This window comes from Mixophyes fleayi, chromosome 4 (genome assembly GCF_038048845.1).
Source record: "Mixophyes fleayi isolate aMixFle1 chromosome 4, aMixFle1.hap1, whole genome shotgun sequence".
NCBI classification, from domain to species: Eukaryota; Metazoa; Chordata; class Amphibia; order Anura; family Limnodynastidae; genus Mixophyes; species Mixophyes fleayi.
This window is the reverse complement of record NC_134405.1, coordinates 147,387,819-147,406,284: the sequence shown is the minus strand read 5'-3', so window position 1 is coordinate 147,406,284 and position 18,466 is coordinate 147,387,819. Positions and strand designations below refer to the sequence as shown.

General features: G+C 39.8%; 1 long non-coding RNA gene across 2 annotated transcripts in view; it reads right to left on the bottom strand.

Moving 5' to 3' along the window:
- Window positions 1-18,466, bottom strand: part of LOC142152194 (uncharacterized) — a 79,913-nt gene that overhangs the window by 12,525 nt on the left and 48,922 nt on the right. The window lies entirely within an intron of this gene.

Sequence of the window (18,466 nt, the reverse complement as noted above, 5' to 3'; positions counted from 1 at the left end):
AACAATCCACAGGGACATCAGTGTTTTATCTCATGCCAAATATCTCCATCAAGATGCACACTGCTCTGGTATATGTCTGCATCCCAGCTCCATCCTGTCTGTGCCATCCACTGTCTCAGGTTCCTTTCCCAAGAACTGCAGAAGGTATCATCCTTATATCTAAAGTGCCAGGGTTTACAGATCCTCCACATATTAATATGGATAAAAGAAGATCAAGTAAAAACAAGAAAATCAATCCAGCTTTGTTTTTATTCTTGCATTTAAGGATTATGCATTGCCACCAATAAAGTTCTGTTTATGCCTTTTCTCAGCTTTGCCTCCCTGTTTTACTAAACAAGAGGACTGTCAAGCCTGTGCCGTCAGTTTATATGCTGTGCTCTCCAATCCTGCTCAGTATAACAAACAGCTCGTGATTTCGCAACAGCTCTTACTTAATCAGGCTGTTCCACCTACTCACATTTACTAAGCAATAGAAAGAATTAAGCACAGGAAGCTGAAGTGTAACTGCCAGTACTGTCTCTTCCAAGAAATAAAGTAAGGCTTAAACCTGCCCTGGAATATTAAGAAGCCACCCCACACAAAATTACAACTTTATATAACACAGTGTCCTTCCCAATAACTGTGTTTCACACATAAATCATAGCACCATTAGAATAACCTGAGAAAAACAGGCTGTGATGACATAAGTCAGGGATGGGAAACCTTTGTAGTTCAGCAACAACTCCTACTGTTCAAGCAGCCATGTGAACCTATGACCCACACTCTGGCTCTGAACCTCATGTCCAGCTAGACATATGCACTAAGTTGTCATCTACAGTTTTGTTTCCAATAAAATGAACTGGACTATAAGCTTCCTAGGACAGGAATATTGTCATTTTATTTCTTCTATGCCTGTCAATGCACAAACAAGTCTGTAAACTCGTCCTTACCAAGTAACACTATATACTGTAAATGAGCTTCTACATACATACACTACAGTCAGTAGAAATAAAACAACCAGATTTTATGATACATGATTGGGAGTAATTTAATGAGCAGACACCAAACAGCAGAAGCAGCAGAAAGGTTTGCAGGAACTATACCCTGACAGAAATGTATGGGGAGGATACTGCATGGATGTTGAATACCTTCTAATTGTCCCACTTTTTTCTTCCACATTTTCCTGTTTTGTATTAGTATTGTAGCTGTATGAATTTACTTCTAATTACACTAATTTTAATGCTGCAACATTGGCCGTGTGGTATCAAAATAACTGGGAACAAAATTTATCAGATCATTATCATTATCAGAAATTCTGGTAATTTCAGTTTGAAGTTGACCATTATCCGCCTGTGACAGGATGGACCGCCTATGCCACCCTGTTTTGCTCTTACTGGGTTACTGGGAACCAGCTGGGCTTACTTTGCCACCATTCCCTTTCTTTATCCCAATTGCGGCCTCGTCGTAGTAGGAAAAACAAAAACCGTGTTCCTTCCGGGTAATTGCCGCTGCTAGTGTACCCTCTTGCTGGCGCACCTGGACTGTACCCCTGACCTCTTCCTATAGATCAGGGTTGCTGTGGATGGATCCCCCCTGGCCTATCACATACTTGCCAACTCTCCCGGAATGTCCAGGAGACTCCCGAAATTCGGGTCGGTCTCACAGAGTCCCGGGAGAGCAGGCAAGTCTCCCGCATCCGGCAACTGCCTTTCCGAAATGACGCTATTCGCGGGGGATCGCTTCATTTTGGCCCCGCAACAAACCGGCATTTCCATCGGGGGGGGGGTCAAAATGAAGCGCTTGCCGCACCCCGCCCTATCCCACCCTCCAGTCACGCCCCTCTCCCGGAAAACACTTGCCAAAAGTTGGCAAGTATGGCCCATCACACTGGCCAGAGCTGCAGGTAGCGGCAAAGCATTGGTACTGGAAAGATGGATCCAAAGCTCAGAACAGTCAGAAACGGATTAGATTTGGGTCTAATTTGTAGGTCACATGAAATACAGTAGGGAAGAAGTTGTCAAAGCAGGATCTTGAAGCAAGTTATGTTTATTCGCTCAAGTGTCCGGATAACCACAGTTCACACTGGTTGAAGGTACCAGTGATCAGAAAGTCAGATGGAACAATACTGTATAAACCAGTGCTGTTTTATACAGTTTTGACAGTTCATCCTAGCAGGGGGTAAAAGCTAGTCCCCTGATCTCTTTGCTGGCCCCAAGAAGTCTGAGTTATTTTTAGTATCAGGATGCTATATGTGTCCCACAACATGGATTGAAATGCAATGCAAAGTTAACAAAATTTACACTAATCTGCTGTATCCCAAAACCTTCTGTGTGCATTATTTGGACAGGATCTGAGATACAGGATACAAACCACACAGACAGAGAGGCAGCGCCCCCCTAACGTGTATACAGGTTAAACAGACGTGTTGGCCACTGAGATGAAAAGGTCTATTAACATGAGGGACTTTCTTTAGAAAAGTTATACAAATCCAATCATGACATCCTGTCTCAAAAGTTACAAATCAATACCTCAGAAATAAATGCATTTCCTATACAAAGTGCCACACGATATAATAAAATAAGTACAGTTGCAATTATATAAATAAGCGCCCTGCGCTGCTTCCTTTAAATAAATTTATAAAATGTGTTATTTATAAGTGATCCAGCCACACACACTAAAAGCCTGCAGTTACACAGGCACAAGAGCAGCAGGATCAGCCCATGTGTGGCAACCTTAAATCTCAATTACCTAATGTATTGCTACCAAGCCACTTACAAACCACTTTTTACTGGACACTTAAATCTAAATTCGAATTTGCCTATAGTGCTGCAGTGTTCATTGAGATTAGTGAAGAACAAAGCTCAAATTTTGCACAAATGGAGTACTGAAGCACAAGAAGCCTTTTTACAGAGGTCCGCAGTTCCAGAGATACAATCTTCCAAATTCTGCTTTTGCTTCGCCATTCCACAGATTATTTAAATTGACTGTTGGTGTAGATGGCGTTTCCTATCACCCAAATCTCATGTGATCGCTCAAAGCCAATGTACTAAATGTGGATAGTCTGATGATGTCACCGAAGGTTTCTAGAGAGCACAGTGAGCATGCGCCTGCCAGTACTATGGATCTTTACACTGACTTTAATACTCACAAATATTTATACCTGCCCAGAAGATGAAGAACTTCATACAAACAGGCAAAAGGCTGAATGTAAGGGAAACTGTACAGGTGTAATGCATGGAAAAGGTTGTCTGTTCAGATATCTGTTAATTGTGAAGTTGTGACAAGTCCTCTTTTATGTCCAATATAGGAAGTAGAATTCTTAAAATAACAACACCAAATTACCATATGAACATTCAAAGCAAATTCTCTGAGGCGACTAATTTACCGGCATTACATATTAAATGTATTCCACATACAGTACAGGGATTGCAAAAGTATCCCTGCAGTCAAACTCCCCCAAGTGTATGTGTGTGACATAAAGGGAATACTCTGCCTGCTTACCTCCTGTATAGGAAATGTTATATACTATGCTGACTGCCATCACAAGCATGCAGTGTCCATCTTTTGGCAATAATGCTCCCTGCAATTACTAAATATGTTAGCCAGACTTTCATTCTGATATTAACTTAGATGCTATGTAGTTAGTCACCCATCTGAGGAGCCTGCACCAAACATTTATTACACAACCTTCATTCCTTTCAGTGCAGCTATTCCTGACTGGAAGTGATTCACTCACTAAGAATCACAATGTCCATACTGGCGTATAACATCCATCTCATTGTGACTAGAGATCTGGTTTATGTAGGTGGCACGCGTCTTTGTGACCACCAACAAATGGTGTCTGAGTCACCCCATTCATAAGATTAGTCGCTCTGAGACATTTCCTTCTGTCTCCTTTCACTCTATTTATCTCCAGCTTCACACTCTCTTGGAAATGGATGCTAGTCTAAAATTGTGCTACTCAAATGTCAATTTCCACACACATTCACCTGCAAAACTTTCTGAAGAGGATATTAGTCATAGCAGGAATATAACAGCATGCTGTTCTAATCTGTGGACAACCCTTTCACCTCACCCAGTTATTTTTGTGATTTACTTACTATATGATTAATACCACACACAAGATGCAATTAGTGTATTTTAATTATTGTGTATGATCACTCTGTTATATATAATACTGCTCCACATAAACTGTGAATGTAACTTTACATCTATGGGGTATATTAACTAAATTGTGGGTTTGAAAAAGTGGATATGTTGCCTAAAGCTACCAATCAGATTCTAGCTGTCATTTTTGTAGAATGCATTAAATCAGGCCTGTCCAACCTGCGGCCCTCCAGATGTTGTGAAACTACAAGCCCCAGCATGCCTTGCCAATAGACAACCAGTTGATAGCTGGAAGGGCATGCTGGGACTTGTAGTTTCACAACACCTGGAGGGCCGCAGGTTGGACAGGCCTGCATTAAATAAATGAAAGCTAGAATCTGATTGGTTGCTATAGACATCTCCACTCTTTTAAACCCACAGTTTAGTAAATATACCCCTATGTTTCTTATACTGCAAGTAGTTCCCTATCTGGAGAACCTGTTTAAACAGCTTCTATTTATATGGACACAAAGCTGCACTGTTACTGTTTCATTTCAATAAATATGCAGTATCATTCTGGATCTCTTTCACCCAAATAAAATACTGAACAGTATGAAGTAATTTTTGTAACACCGCCTAATACACGTATTTTATATGTAGAAAAACCCTGGTGGGTCCAGAAGAAGAACTTTACCATATATATTTACCTTCTTGTTTGTCTAAACAATTTTCAAAAAGAAATCTCAGTTTGTGCGTGGGGCAGTATTTGGAGAATGTGTTGCATTCCGTTTATTCCTGTGACGTGAGGTGCATGCTGCAGCAAATATAGCAATACCTTCTACATGTGTCATTATTATTCCAGTCGTTCATGTGTACACAAACAAGGGTGGAATACAGGCTAAGGGATGTCTTTCAAGTGTAATTAACTGTGAAGAACGGAATAGTTACACATCAAAGTAAAACATTTGTCAGATATATTCAATGCAAATGTATGGGAAAAACATGTGCTTTGTATTCACTTCCATTGACACGATTGATAACGATAACACTATAGTACAGCATAGACATTTGCAAATTTTTGATCCAAATAGGTATTAGACGTATCCTGCAGCATTTTGTGTAGCAGAGCACAGCAGACCTGGCCCCGGTTTCAAAGGCACACTTATATTGAGATCTGTGCCGATTAATTCGGGAGTACGCAAAGCCTAAATATGTGCGTATAATATGGAACACGGGTTGTGCTCAGAATACATGCTTTGATGAATCAGGTCCTATGTTTCAGCTCTGTGTTTGGATGATATCAGAATAGGTTTGTAAATCATGCATTGGAACTCCCAGGGCACCATTCATTGGAACCCCGAAGGCTACTTTGTGTAGCCATGTTTTTATTGGGGCTCCATGGTTCATCTATCACATTATCACAGAAACTGTGACTTCTGATTGGTCATTCGACTCACAGTTTTTCAATTTTTGTAGGGTTTAGTTTATGCAAATGTTAGATACTAGGGGTGAGTTGGGAACTTAAAGTGACCAGGGAAAAAATTCCAAAAGTGGCCTTATGTAGGCAGGACCAAATCAACTGTAGGCCGTGACAACACACAGGTAGACGGAGTTAGCACACCTTTAGCCTCGGCCACAATAGATGGTAATTAAGGCCAATGCAACACACATTAGTAAGCAGCATCACAGCAACAGCAAGTGGAGACTGTCACAGTATGAGGAGATAACACAGGATGGGTGAAATACAGGCTAGGTGAGTGGTGCAGTTTAATTCAGCTTCAGGAAGTTCCCATGATTACCAGTGAAGTGATAGTAGTCAGGTCTGGGAAGTCCATGCTGTAACATGAACCATGCCACTGTAAGGTAGATCATTTTTACTGGCGTAAAAAGACTGCCATACAATATACAGCGCATCTCAGTGTCTGATAGGCAATACAGCCAGCATCTCAGTGACCCCCATACATACAGAGAAACTTCTAGTAAGCTACATACAATGCAGAGAGCATTCTAGGGACTTACATAAAATGCAGAAAGCATCCTAATGACTGCCATACAATACAGAATGCACCCTAGTGTACAATACAGACTGCATCCAAGTGACAATCATACAATACAGAAAGCATCGTAATAACTGCTATACAGTAGAGAACGGTGGTACTCACCATCATGATGAAAGAAACTTTGACACTGGTATGGGCGACTTGAAGAATCCGAACCTGACATGTCCGATGAAAGTGTAATAGCGACTCTTTAAAAAAATGACGTTTGGTAACCGCGACTATGCGACATCCCGCTGCTAGTAAATGACGTCACTGGAAAACGCGATGCTGCTATGACTACTGTTAAGGAGGTATAAAACGAAGCGGTGGCTGTACAATGTATAGGTCTTTACAAAAATAAAATTGAACAGGCGGCGCTTCATTCTATACCCCCTTAACATTACTCATAATAGAGCCGCATTTTCAAATGACGTCATTTACTACCTCCGGCATGTCACATAGTCGCGGTTACCAAACGTCATTTTTTAAAACAATCGCAATTACTCTTTCATCAGACATGTCAGCTTCAGATTCTTCAAGTCGCCCATACCAGTGTCGGAGTTTCTTTCATCGTAAAATCGTACCAAACTTGTAGAGAATGCATCCAAGAGACCACCATACAATACAGAAAGCATGCTAATGACTGATGTACAATACAGGGAACATTCCAGTGACCGATATACAATACAGAGAGCACCCTAGGCACCGCCATACAATACAGAAAGCATGCAAGTTATGTCCATGCAATACAGAGAGCATCCTAGATACAATACCGACTGCATCCTAGTGACAATTACACAATACATAAAGCATCGTAGTGACTGCTATACAGTAAAGAAAGTGTCCTTGGAAACACCATACACTACACAGATTGTCCTAGTGACTGATATATAACAAAAGAGCATCCTAGTGATCATCATAGAACACAAAAAACATCCTAGTGAATACCATTGAATACACCAATGCATCCAAGTGACTGCCATACAATACAAAGAGCATTCTAGCGACCCCCATACAGAAAGCATCCTAGTGACCGATATACAAAACAGAGAACATCCTAGTAATTAATATAAATTATAAACTAAAGCATCTAATAGATACATATTACAGAAAGCACCCTTGTAACCACCACAATACAGAGAGCGTCCATAAAATACAAGGAGCATTCTTTTTACCCCCGTACAAAACAAGGAGCATCCTAATGATCACCATATTATACAGAGAGACCTATATATAAATACAGAAAATTCTAGGGACCTGTATAAAATACAGAGGTCAGTAATCTTCACATTGTCAGACATTGTGCTCCCTCAAACCCTTCTCTTGTGACTCATTGTCCCATCACGACCCCACTCCCCATATTAATTATCCCCCCTATTATGACCCCCATATTGATTCTCCTGAGATCATGGCTCCACCTGTATTGATTCTTCCCAAATCATCTCACCTACCCTGTATTGACTTTCCCCAATATCACGTTCTCCCCCTATATTGATGCTGTATCATATCTGTCCCCTCCGTATAAATGTACCCCCATATCAGCCCCTCCCACATCCTGACAGCAGCGAAATGCCTCATTGCCAAGTTCTGGAAGAAAACCACCACATGTTTCTTCCCTTAAGTCCTATATTTGGTTCATATCATGCATGGAAAAATCAAATACAACTTACATGATAAATAAGTTAATTTCACCCAAGTACTTTGTAGGCTATTCCTACAAAGTCAATCCACCTAACCTCATGCTTTAACACATCCCGGTCCCCATACTCCCGGAATCTTCTAAGCTGGCTCTGGATAAGTCCCTCTCAACTAGACAAGTTCCAACTTACTAGGTCGTGGGCTTGAATCCACTTCTCTTAAACTCTCTGGGTCTCATTTAGAGTCGGACGCAAAGTCTGTATTAGGCACATCGACCACAAAACCACTATCACGCATGTGCAGCAAGCACCATATCCGCCTGCATCTCGGATGCAATTTACACTTGCGACAGAAAGGGCGGAAGGCGGAATTGTGAAGGCATGAACTTATATAGTATAGACCCAGGGGGTGTGACCCCGTAAGTAAATCCTGGAAGCAGTAAGGCGCAGATGCAACACACATCAAAAAAGGGCTAAAAATGTGCGTCAGGAAGTAGGTAGCGCAAGCGTTAGCTAGCTGCAGGAACTGCTCACGACTCTGTAGGTTATTACGAGTGGGACCCAAATGGGGTTGCTTGCCACTCATAATACCCTACGAGCTGCGGCACACTCCCACTTCTGCGCGTCTTAGACGCACATTGCGTCCGACTCTAAATGAGGCTCTCTATTTCTCATAATTTACCCACTCAACATTAAACTTAAACATGATTCTCAATTATATATGTTTTTACAACATAATAAAATCACCTTGTGAATAGTAATTCCCTTTTTATTCAGTTTATTGTTTGACTAGGTTAGTTCTAAGTCGGCCATCCCAATAACTCAATTTACAAAATTTCTATTACTGGTAATTGACAATGTCAACAAAACCAATTATAGATACAATGAATGTAACAAATGCATCCTTAAAATAAATGGAAGAGCATTTGTTGCCCCCACTTAGTGGAAGCAGTCATTTTGTGAGCTTAATCGTTATTCATTTGAATGCAGCATATAATTTCTCTAGTATACAGTATATTAATATTGTTCATACCCAATGAAATGCATAGGTGATCCATTCGAGTGAATATTGGTTCAAAATCACAAAATAGCTGCCTCCCCATGTAGAGGTAAAATGTGCCCTTTAAAGAGCAAGTAAACTCAATATTTCAAATTACTATATATATCAAAGATTGTGTATTACCGAGTTGAATGATATACATAAAATAAGTGGAGTATTTATACTTAACTAAAGATGCCATTACGCTCTCCCTTAGTCCTCTGCATCAGGTTGTCCCGTTAGGAAGGATGTGCTTCTCTAACTGAGAAGGCAGAGTGTGAGCTTGGCAGATTTGTTGGGCAGAAATTCACTGTGTATCGATCGGTGCATTCATCATCATCATCATCATTTATTTATATAGCGCCAACATATTCCGCAGCGCTTTACAATTGGGGACAAACGTAATAAACTAATAAACAAACTGGGTAAAACAGACAAAGAGGTGAGAAGGCCCTGCTCGCAAGCTTACAATCTATGGGACAATGGGAGATTGACACATGAGGTTAAGTATACATTTTGCATCTTGGCCCAGCCAGACTGCAAAGGTAAGGTGACTTATAAGCTAAATGATCCTGTCACACAACAATGTTGGTCCGGGGATAGTTGTCTTCTGTGAAATTGTGTAACAGGCTAAAGGTAGTGAGGTTAAGATGGTGGTTGAGGAATATTATAAGCTTGTCTGAATAGGTAGGTTTTCAGAGAACACAGGAGCAGGGCCAGTAATGTCATAACAAATCAATGACCTGTATGACATCCCCAACGGACACTGTCCTAACGATGTGGAGGAGCTCAGCAGTGTAATGAAGTTGGAAGGTAATAACTTACTGAGCTGCAGTGGTATGGTAGTTTAACACAGAACAATGTATTTTACATCCATGGCTCATATCTGAACATTTCTATTTGGGATTAGGTGGTCCTCCATTATGTATGATATTTTGTCTTCACTTGTGCTCTAAATGTACTGTATATAGTACATAATAAACATTTTAATGTTCTGATAACGTATTTTGTTTTCATTTCATCATTGAGACAATAATTTGAATGCGATATTAAACTGTGTATAAGTATTTAACACATGATTTAACACAGCGTTAATGAAATGGTTAAGATCCACAGTTATCTAAGTGCTGCCAGGAGCCTGTCACAACGTGCAGTGGTATCCTGGGCTTTGGGCTGTATTAATCATAAACTGATGAATTTCTATTCTGTGTCATTGTTTATTTCTGAACATAAAAATGAGATTTGCTTAAAAACATATTTCACATATTATAAACTTGGTTAATAAATTGTGTATGTTAATCCTGTATTTCCTTTGCTTCAATCGCTGAAATTCACTCAAATGTTGTTTAGCCACTTGCATTTGACCATGCACTTACCTATAAACTGCATACTGTTGACGCCTCTCTTCATGCACAAAGTATTCTACCTAGCTACACACTTTGTCAACAAAATAAAAAACACGACACATGTTTTGACATAAAACAGATCACACTTTTATTGAACTTAATACTTAATGGTGGCGGTGAAAGCCTTTGCAGGTCAGCTACCAACTAATACCCAAACCAAAATAAGTGTATGGACGTCCAGCACGACAGTGTAACCAGGGCTCCTCCCTTACGATATAGCAGGAGTTAAATCTGGCGTCAGAGTGACTACTCCCCTTCTGGACTCACAATGACACACACAAAAAGTACGTCAAGGGATCCCCAACAAATAGAGACCAGGAGCCAGGGTGCTTCGAAAGTGGCAGTGAAAGCGGCAGTGACTTCTGGCCAATAAACGATAACACTGTATGTATTAGTCAGTGACCGCAAAAGCTTTTTTGCCAAAAGCTGGAGTCCTTTAACGGACATCCAGCCCGCCACCAAGGGAACTAACCACACTATCCAACTCCACAAAGAGCTGTTTTCAGAACAGCCGATTACCTTCTACAGAGAAGTGCACACCCGTCTCATCTTTATAGGCGAAGTTGTTCCACCATAATTAACAGGTGGCGTATCACTACTCCCCAAGTGACCTAACTATATTGGCTATGGAGTGATTGAATATTTTTTAACAAATTCTTCATTGTGGGGCCTGGACTCTTGCTCCTCCAACACAACATATAGGGATCACTTCTGACCAGGGCCATTTATTGTGGATTGTGCGCAGGTTCTCTCTAATGGATATTAGTAGGTCGAGTGATTTTCCTTTCCCTAACTCATTTCCTCCTAAGTGAATCACCAAAATATTGGAGGGACCTACCGCATAAACTGTGGCCGTTAAGAGGTAGGCATCTACATTCATGTTTCTGGGGGGGGTGACCACAACCATGGGCCAACTTATGCTGTGTTGTTCAGAAAATGTAGGTGTGACCGATCAATTAAATTTGTGTCACTCTTCCAGCCGAACCTAAATGAAGAAAGAAAGTGGTAACCCATATAAACGTAAACAAACCTGCAAACCCTGGAAGCACGTAACTAATCAGTCCAGGGAGAAATCAGGAAAAAATCCCTTCATCTCTCCACTAAACGCTTTGGTTGTTAATGGCCTGAACCACTCCTATGTTATCGCACCAAAACACCATGTTACATCCTCGTAGTTGCGTCGCCCAAAGATTGACCGCCACCACTACGGGGAAAAGTTCTAAGACAATCAGGTTGCGAACCAAACCTGAGCAGTGCCATGTCTCTGGCCACTCTGGGGCATATTTCAGAGGAGCGGTCCGCAGCAAAGCCTATAGACCCTAAAGCATCTGTGTGGAGCTCCAACTGTCTGTTTGACATTATCGGAGCAGGCCACATTCGTTCTCCAATAAACAAAGAGACATATTTTCAGGTTCCCTTTTACTTCCTCAGACAGCGTCAGCCTATAATGGAGTCTTGTGAATCCGGATGTGGCCAGCTGTAGCTTCCTACAAAATATGTTGTCAAAATATTTACCAAACTGTATTTATCCACCGTGGTGGTAAAAGATTGTAACTGGCTGAGCTCCGGCCTGGCTCCTATGACTGGGGGAGCAGGAGCTGACAAATTCTTTGGTGAAGAAAAAGAAAACCAATCCACACAAGGGATAGGACTATCCTCACTTACATATATACCCAAAGAAACAAATAAAAAGGTATGATATGAGGGGGTGCTCTCCCAACTAAATAGACATAGCTTTAAAGGACAATTGGTGGAATAGATCAACCAAAAAGTAGTTTGTTCTCGAGGCACTCCGGTCCACTAATGTAAACATAAAAGCATATTTATTGCATAATTTATTAAAATCTTGTAACCTGGTTTCAAAAGTCAGCAAAATATTGATTAAAAACAGAAGCAGGTGAAAGAGTATGAAAAATAAGACAAATAAGTCAATAAAGCCAAATTCTTTGGGGATTCAGAGAAGACCCCCCCCCCCTGTCTACCCAGCACCGTACTGCTGTCGCAGGGGAGAAGGGAACCCCCTCCTCCCTGCACGACACTGGCCGGGAGTGGGGCTCTGTACTCCAGATCAGGTCCGTGCAAAGTAACGCCCGTTCCAGGATGTGCATGCATGCGGGTCACACACAGGACAACTAATAATTATTATCCTTCGCCCCTTGTGTCTGGCTGTGCCAGAACTCAGGCTGGAGGGAGGGACCAGAAGAAATTGCACAGCTGCTGCCACTGCTAGTATTTGTAGAGGCAGCAGCCGCACTATGCACAATGATGCCCTTACCAACATGGCTGGGGTCAAGAGCCAACCTGGAAACAGCAGGAGGGGCAGACAGTATCTTCGGGGGCGGCATATTCAGGGTGTTATGGAGGGAGGGGGTGTAAAACGAGCAAGTGAACTATGAAATGGGGTGGGGGGGGTTGCTGGTGCAATCAGACAAAATAGTCAGCAAAAAGAAAAATGGGGACACACAGGAGAAAATTCTGGGACAAAAAGGGCTGTTTGGAACCAAAAGAAGGAGAACATTTTTTAAAAAAACAGGCGCTATAAAAACAATAAGTGACTCCAGGGGCAGATAAAAAAAGGGGGGTATTTTATTTAAGGGCTGAAGAAAGAGGGGGGAGGAGGAGGTGTGACAAGGGGGGAGAAAACAAGATAAGAAATAGAATACAAGACAAAAGTAAAGATGTAAATAGGCAGAAAAACTACAGGATAAAAGACACAAGCAAAAAATAAATAGTTTGATCACAATATCAAGGAGATACTGGGCCTTGAAAACACTGGTGCAGTCCTGCTTCCAGAATTTGTGTATATATGGATAACTTCACCACTACCAGGACCTTATTTATCTGGAGTATGCAGTGGACTTAACTCCTAGTAGGTAAGTGCATGACTTGTCACAAACGAGATGCGTTTATCATCGTTTGGCAAATGGCCTTGCTTGTCATTAACACATCACACATTAAAGAGGAAAATGGCAAGTAAAATATTCATGTTTAAAGAGCACTGTTACACTAATCAAGAGAGACATAATACCAATTTGCAGTCACCAAAACTGAGACTGATAATAAGATGTAAGTAAACATAAAAGGCTTATTTATCCCTTTCATATATCTGAACAGATGCATCGGACATGAAAAATACACAAAACACAGCTAGATCACCGATTTCATTCTCTATAACTGTGCTCATTTTGAAAAGGCTCTGAAAGAGGCACAGCTTGACCTTGTGACGTTGTATACAACATGTTCACAAAGCAGGAGATTTCTTCTCTTCTCTTCAAGGTTATAAAGTAGCAAGTCATTAATGACATCTAAGCTTTTCTTGCAGCTCTCAGTGGATAGGGTTACAGAAGCAGTGGTAATAGAAATTCTCAAAATTGTTTAAAAGTGGTTTCAAACTGGTTCATTGAATTGACTCAAACGTTCACTTCGCTTGAAATTCTTGAACTAAACTGACTAAAGAATTCAAGCAAAATTCGAGCAAAGTTTGAAGTTAATGCTATACTGGGAAAACCCATTGGTTACCTCCTTAAGTTAAAAAGTGTAGGGCACCACAGGTCACACATTGCACAACCATAGGACACAAAGAGTAGTATTGTGGCAAATACGTCATGTCCATTGCAAGCGGCCTATCATTTATTTTGTTAGACGTTAATTGTGACGATAATATTCGAAGTTTTTCAACTACGCACTCTGGGTAACCTGTAAGGGATCCACAACGTTCTCCAGGCCGGGCTCTTGGCATGTTTGTTGTAAACAAAGCGAGGTAAATAAGTAAATAGGTAAATAATGAAATAACACAGCAGTCCGTGATTGAGGTCCCGCAAGACACTCTGACATATGTGACTGCAAATAACTGTCACAGTTTCCAGACCACCTAGCAGGTCACATGTCCCAGGTCACCCAGCAGGTGCACAGGGAGAGTTCACTAACTGTCAAAGTTGCCAGAGCAACCAGCAAGTGCACAGGTGTATTGCCAACTGTCACATTTTTCAAAGGACAATGGTAATGCATTGTTGGAAATGGCTGGTGGATGGTTTGAAAAATAACTCTGAAACACTGCAACTGATTACAACGCCAATATTGTTCTGCAAATCTACAGACCAAGACCTTTAATTTGGTATATGATCTGTGCCCTGCTGAGACAACGGCATCATAGAAGTCACTCATAAAAGTCGTACTTATGCTATTAATATAAAGATTGTATAATATTATTAATCATTTCCCAATGTGAATAGTGAACCTTGACCTACTGACAAAATTTAAAAGTTATTAAAATACTATAAAATGCAGCCATTTATGTTAAAACAGGTGACACTTTATAGTATGATTTAACATTTTTAAGAATTTTGAATGTGAGTGTGAACTACAAATTTCAAACACCAAAATCCAATGGCTTCAATTTATAATTGTACTTTGAGCAAATTCAAGGGGATCTCTTATCAGCCAAATGTGATTGAATTTTGAACGGTTTACAATTATTTGAGCATCTCTGTTGGAAGAAGATGGGGAAATAAATCTACTGCACAGAAAAAAATCAGTAAGCATCCTGAATGTATTTTAGTTTTCCACATTATATGCCTTAAGTGGTTCTTTTAAATGTTTATTCGGTTTAAAATTAGTGTTAAAGGGGTATATTTCAGTAGATGACCATTTAAATGGTTGTATAACATACTTATTAAATACAAATGTTATGCATGTTGTATATTTCATGAGCAGAAAATGAATGACAACCAAACTGCTTTATATTTCTACATATTCATCAAACAGATGTCATTGTTAGACAATGAGTTAAATATCAAATTTCCTTCTTAATCACATTCCAAATGACTCAAGCAATATACATGTGGATTCTATACATACTTGGAAAGGGGGGAAAAAGGAAAAGGATTTTGAAGTGGGCCTTTTTTATGAGTAATGTCAGTGATTTATGACAAATGATGGATGTTTTAATGATTGTTGGAATTTATTTACTAATTCCAGTGTATTAACTCATCTTTCATCTATGAGAACAGGTGGGCTAAGAAGTCAAAAATTGCTGCAGTTCTGCATTTTTCCACTAGGCGACAGCAAAGTTCTCAATTTACACACAAATAGTTCAGTAGCACATATTTCCAGTGCAACATAAACAAGATAACAATATATGGATTATTACAATGGATGTAACAGAAATTACAATAAATAATATAAATCAATTATCCTTTTCACTTTTATTACATAAAATAAGATTTCCAAGATCAATAAATATGTAATGGGTAAATATCATCGAAACTGTATATTTTTTCTTTAAATTCACTATAAAAAAAACCAAAAAACTATAAAAATATAAAAAAAAACTATCACTATAAAAAAAAAATAAGTCTTATCTGTAAAAAAGAAAAAAAATTGCTTTTACACCCCTTGTATCACAACATGGCTTGTCTGGGTGCAAGTTAGCCTCCTTTAGTTTGGCTTGTTCCTCACTCTGAGCACATAGATTTCTACTTCTAAAGAAGCCAACAGTAAAGAATTCAAATCCATTTTCCAAGTGATGTTTTCAGGTAGAGGGAGTTATAGCCATGTCTACATTTTTCCTTCTGCTTAACATGCTTTCCTTGTCCTCTTCGACTGGTAATCAGTGGCCAGTTAAAGCCACACATTTTGACAATTAAAGGTTCTCGCACCTATTTGCAGTTTTACAAAGCTTCTATTTATTATCTTGTTTAAGAAATTATTAATTAATTTAGCAAGATTTCAAGTGTTGCGTCTGTCCAGTTGGCATGCAATCACTTAAGAAGCAACGGCTCTGACTGTATCAGATCAATGAGTAACTTTGTGTCCGATAAGAAAACATTCCTTCCTTAGTGCTGAATCACTTCTACCTATCTCACTTATTTTCTAGTTGTTAAAACTTTCCCCAGAAAAAAGCAAAGTTCAAATTGTAATCTGAAGACATGTAACAGAGCCGCCAGGCACACCCCTCCCAGACAAACAAACCTCCCCCGCAGCTTTTATGAATGGACATTTCCTACAGGACTTGGGCCTGTATGTAAAAGAAAAAAAAAAGAAAAGAAAGATAAAGCAGAAAAATAAATAATACATGTTAGGCTATTTTTGTTTGAAATATTTTTTTTGTACATTATGAGAAAAGCTATAAAGGAGTAGAACTAAAACAAATATATTACATGCACCACAGATCTACATATTAAAATTCATATGTAATAATGTTGATAGCAAACTCCTGCCAAAAACCAACACAAGGAACTTAATAATCATAAGACAACAATGTGTAAACTGCACCACAGGTAACAAAGAGTCATGCGGTCTGTGCAGACCAACTACCTTTAATATAGTAACACAGTGTAGGAGACAGCAATGTTGGTCAGAGGGTTGTTGTCTTGTGTTAGACGTGTTATGGTTGGTAATAAGGTAACCTAGGGAGATTACGAGTTTGCTAGAGATCAGTTTAGTTCCCTTCCTCAAACATAGACTGAATTTGCAGGCCTGTTGTACAAGGCCTACCCCTAATAAGTGATATACTAAGTTTTGCCCATTGGCTGTTCTTTTATGTTATATACGCCTAAGCAAACATATTTTTTTTTTAGGTATAAAAAAAATAATATAATCCCTGAAAATTTGGTTCTGTAGTTACAGTAAATGCACTGCAGGTGGACAAAATGTGGTATATGAGCTCTTTGCAAAAGGAAATATAAAGTACTCGGACTTCCCAAAAATAGCTTATCATGACATCAGAAACATTTACTGAAAATATACTCATATTACTGACCGTACTCCATCATCATCATGCAGAAATTGGGATTCTACGTACTAATGTGTGTATTATTATTCAAAGTAATACAATCTATCTATATTCATATATATGCAAGATATTTTTTATGAATATCCTGCAACATGTAATCTATGGTTTGTCAAGTTCTTTTAACAGGTCATTTTTTCATTTGACTACACTAGTAATACCCCTATCACACAGAGGCATGGACCCGGGAATAACCCAGGTTGTGTGTCTGTGTGAATGGAGCGATCCGGGTCATGCGACCCAGGTCCAAGACCCTGGTCGTGACCAGGGTTATTCCTGGGTTGGAGCAGAGTATGTTGCTGTATGAAAGGTGTTCCTGGGTTATTTGAACCGGGTTCAGTTAAATGCAGCTGATTTGGAGGGGCTCAACTTAAAATGCAGGGCAGACAAGGGTCCAGTGTGAAAGGCAGTGACCTGGGTTATTCCGGGCCAATGCCTCTGTGTGAAAGGGGTATTAAGGGTTGCAACACTGGATGAAACGGTGTTCATTATCTCGTGTCTGACCTGGGATTTTGGTGTGAAAGGGGTATAATTGTCCTACCTATTTCCACACAGATACATCCTTAAAAAAATATTTGCTAGGTAATCACTTGCATTTTCCATTTTCTTCTAAATTTTCACTTCGACCACTGGATTGATGCCACTTATCCTGTCGCCATTACTTTCTAAAGTGGTAAATGTTACCATTCACTGCTTTAAAATAGCTGCAGAAGGTTGTAGTGAGTGGAAGGACCAATCAGAAACAGGACTGTTTCCAGCAAAGTGATCACAATTGTTATAAGCATTCTATGGTATTACTGAATTTGCAATGAGGAGAGCACAAAGCCTGCAGGAGAGGGACCCCAAGATCCCTCTCCTCCGATGCTCTTCCCCTAGGTTATAACAGAGGTGGCGTTAGCTACTGGGATGAAACTCTTCATTTCGGAGCTTCATAATTAGGGCAAAATCACAATTCCCATAGATACCTATGGGGACTGGATTTGCAATTGAAGAGTCTGGGACCGCAGCAGATATTCCTTTTAGTGTTCTCTCCCCCTCCTCCCGCTATTACTGTCATTTTCCTCCCTAAGCTGCGTTGTCCTCTCACAGTTCTCTCTTACTCCCCCTGCAGGACTTGCTACCACTTTATCCGTTCAGTGTTTTCTCTTCTCTCATCACTCATTATTCACTGCTTTCATTTTTCAATCTGTGAAACGCAACAAAAAAGTAGTAATAGCTTATGTACTAAAATATGTATATATTAATAATATTATATATAATCATAAATGTGCAGGAGACAACAAAAATCCTTACACCCTAAATAAATTGGTGACTAGGATTTTAAGACCAAACTGATGATTTTGGTTGACAACCTTGGAATCATTTTGCCATTAATCGCTGCTTGGCTTCTTCACACATGATCAACAGGCAAAACTGATGAGGGACCTTAAAGTTCTTGATGAGTATATAAAAAGTACTATAAAGCCACAAAAGGTGGCCCATTCATTTGC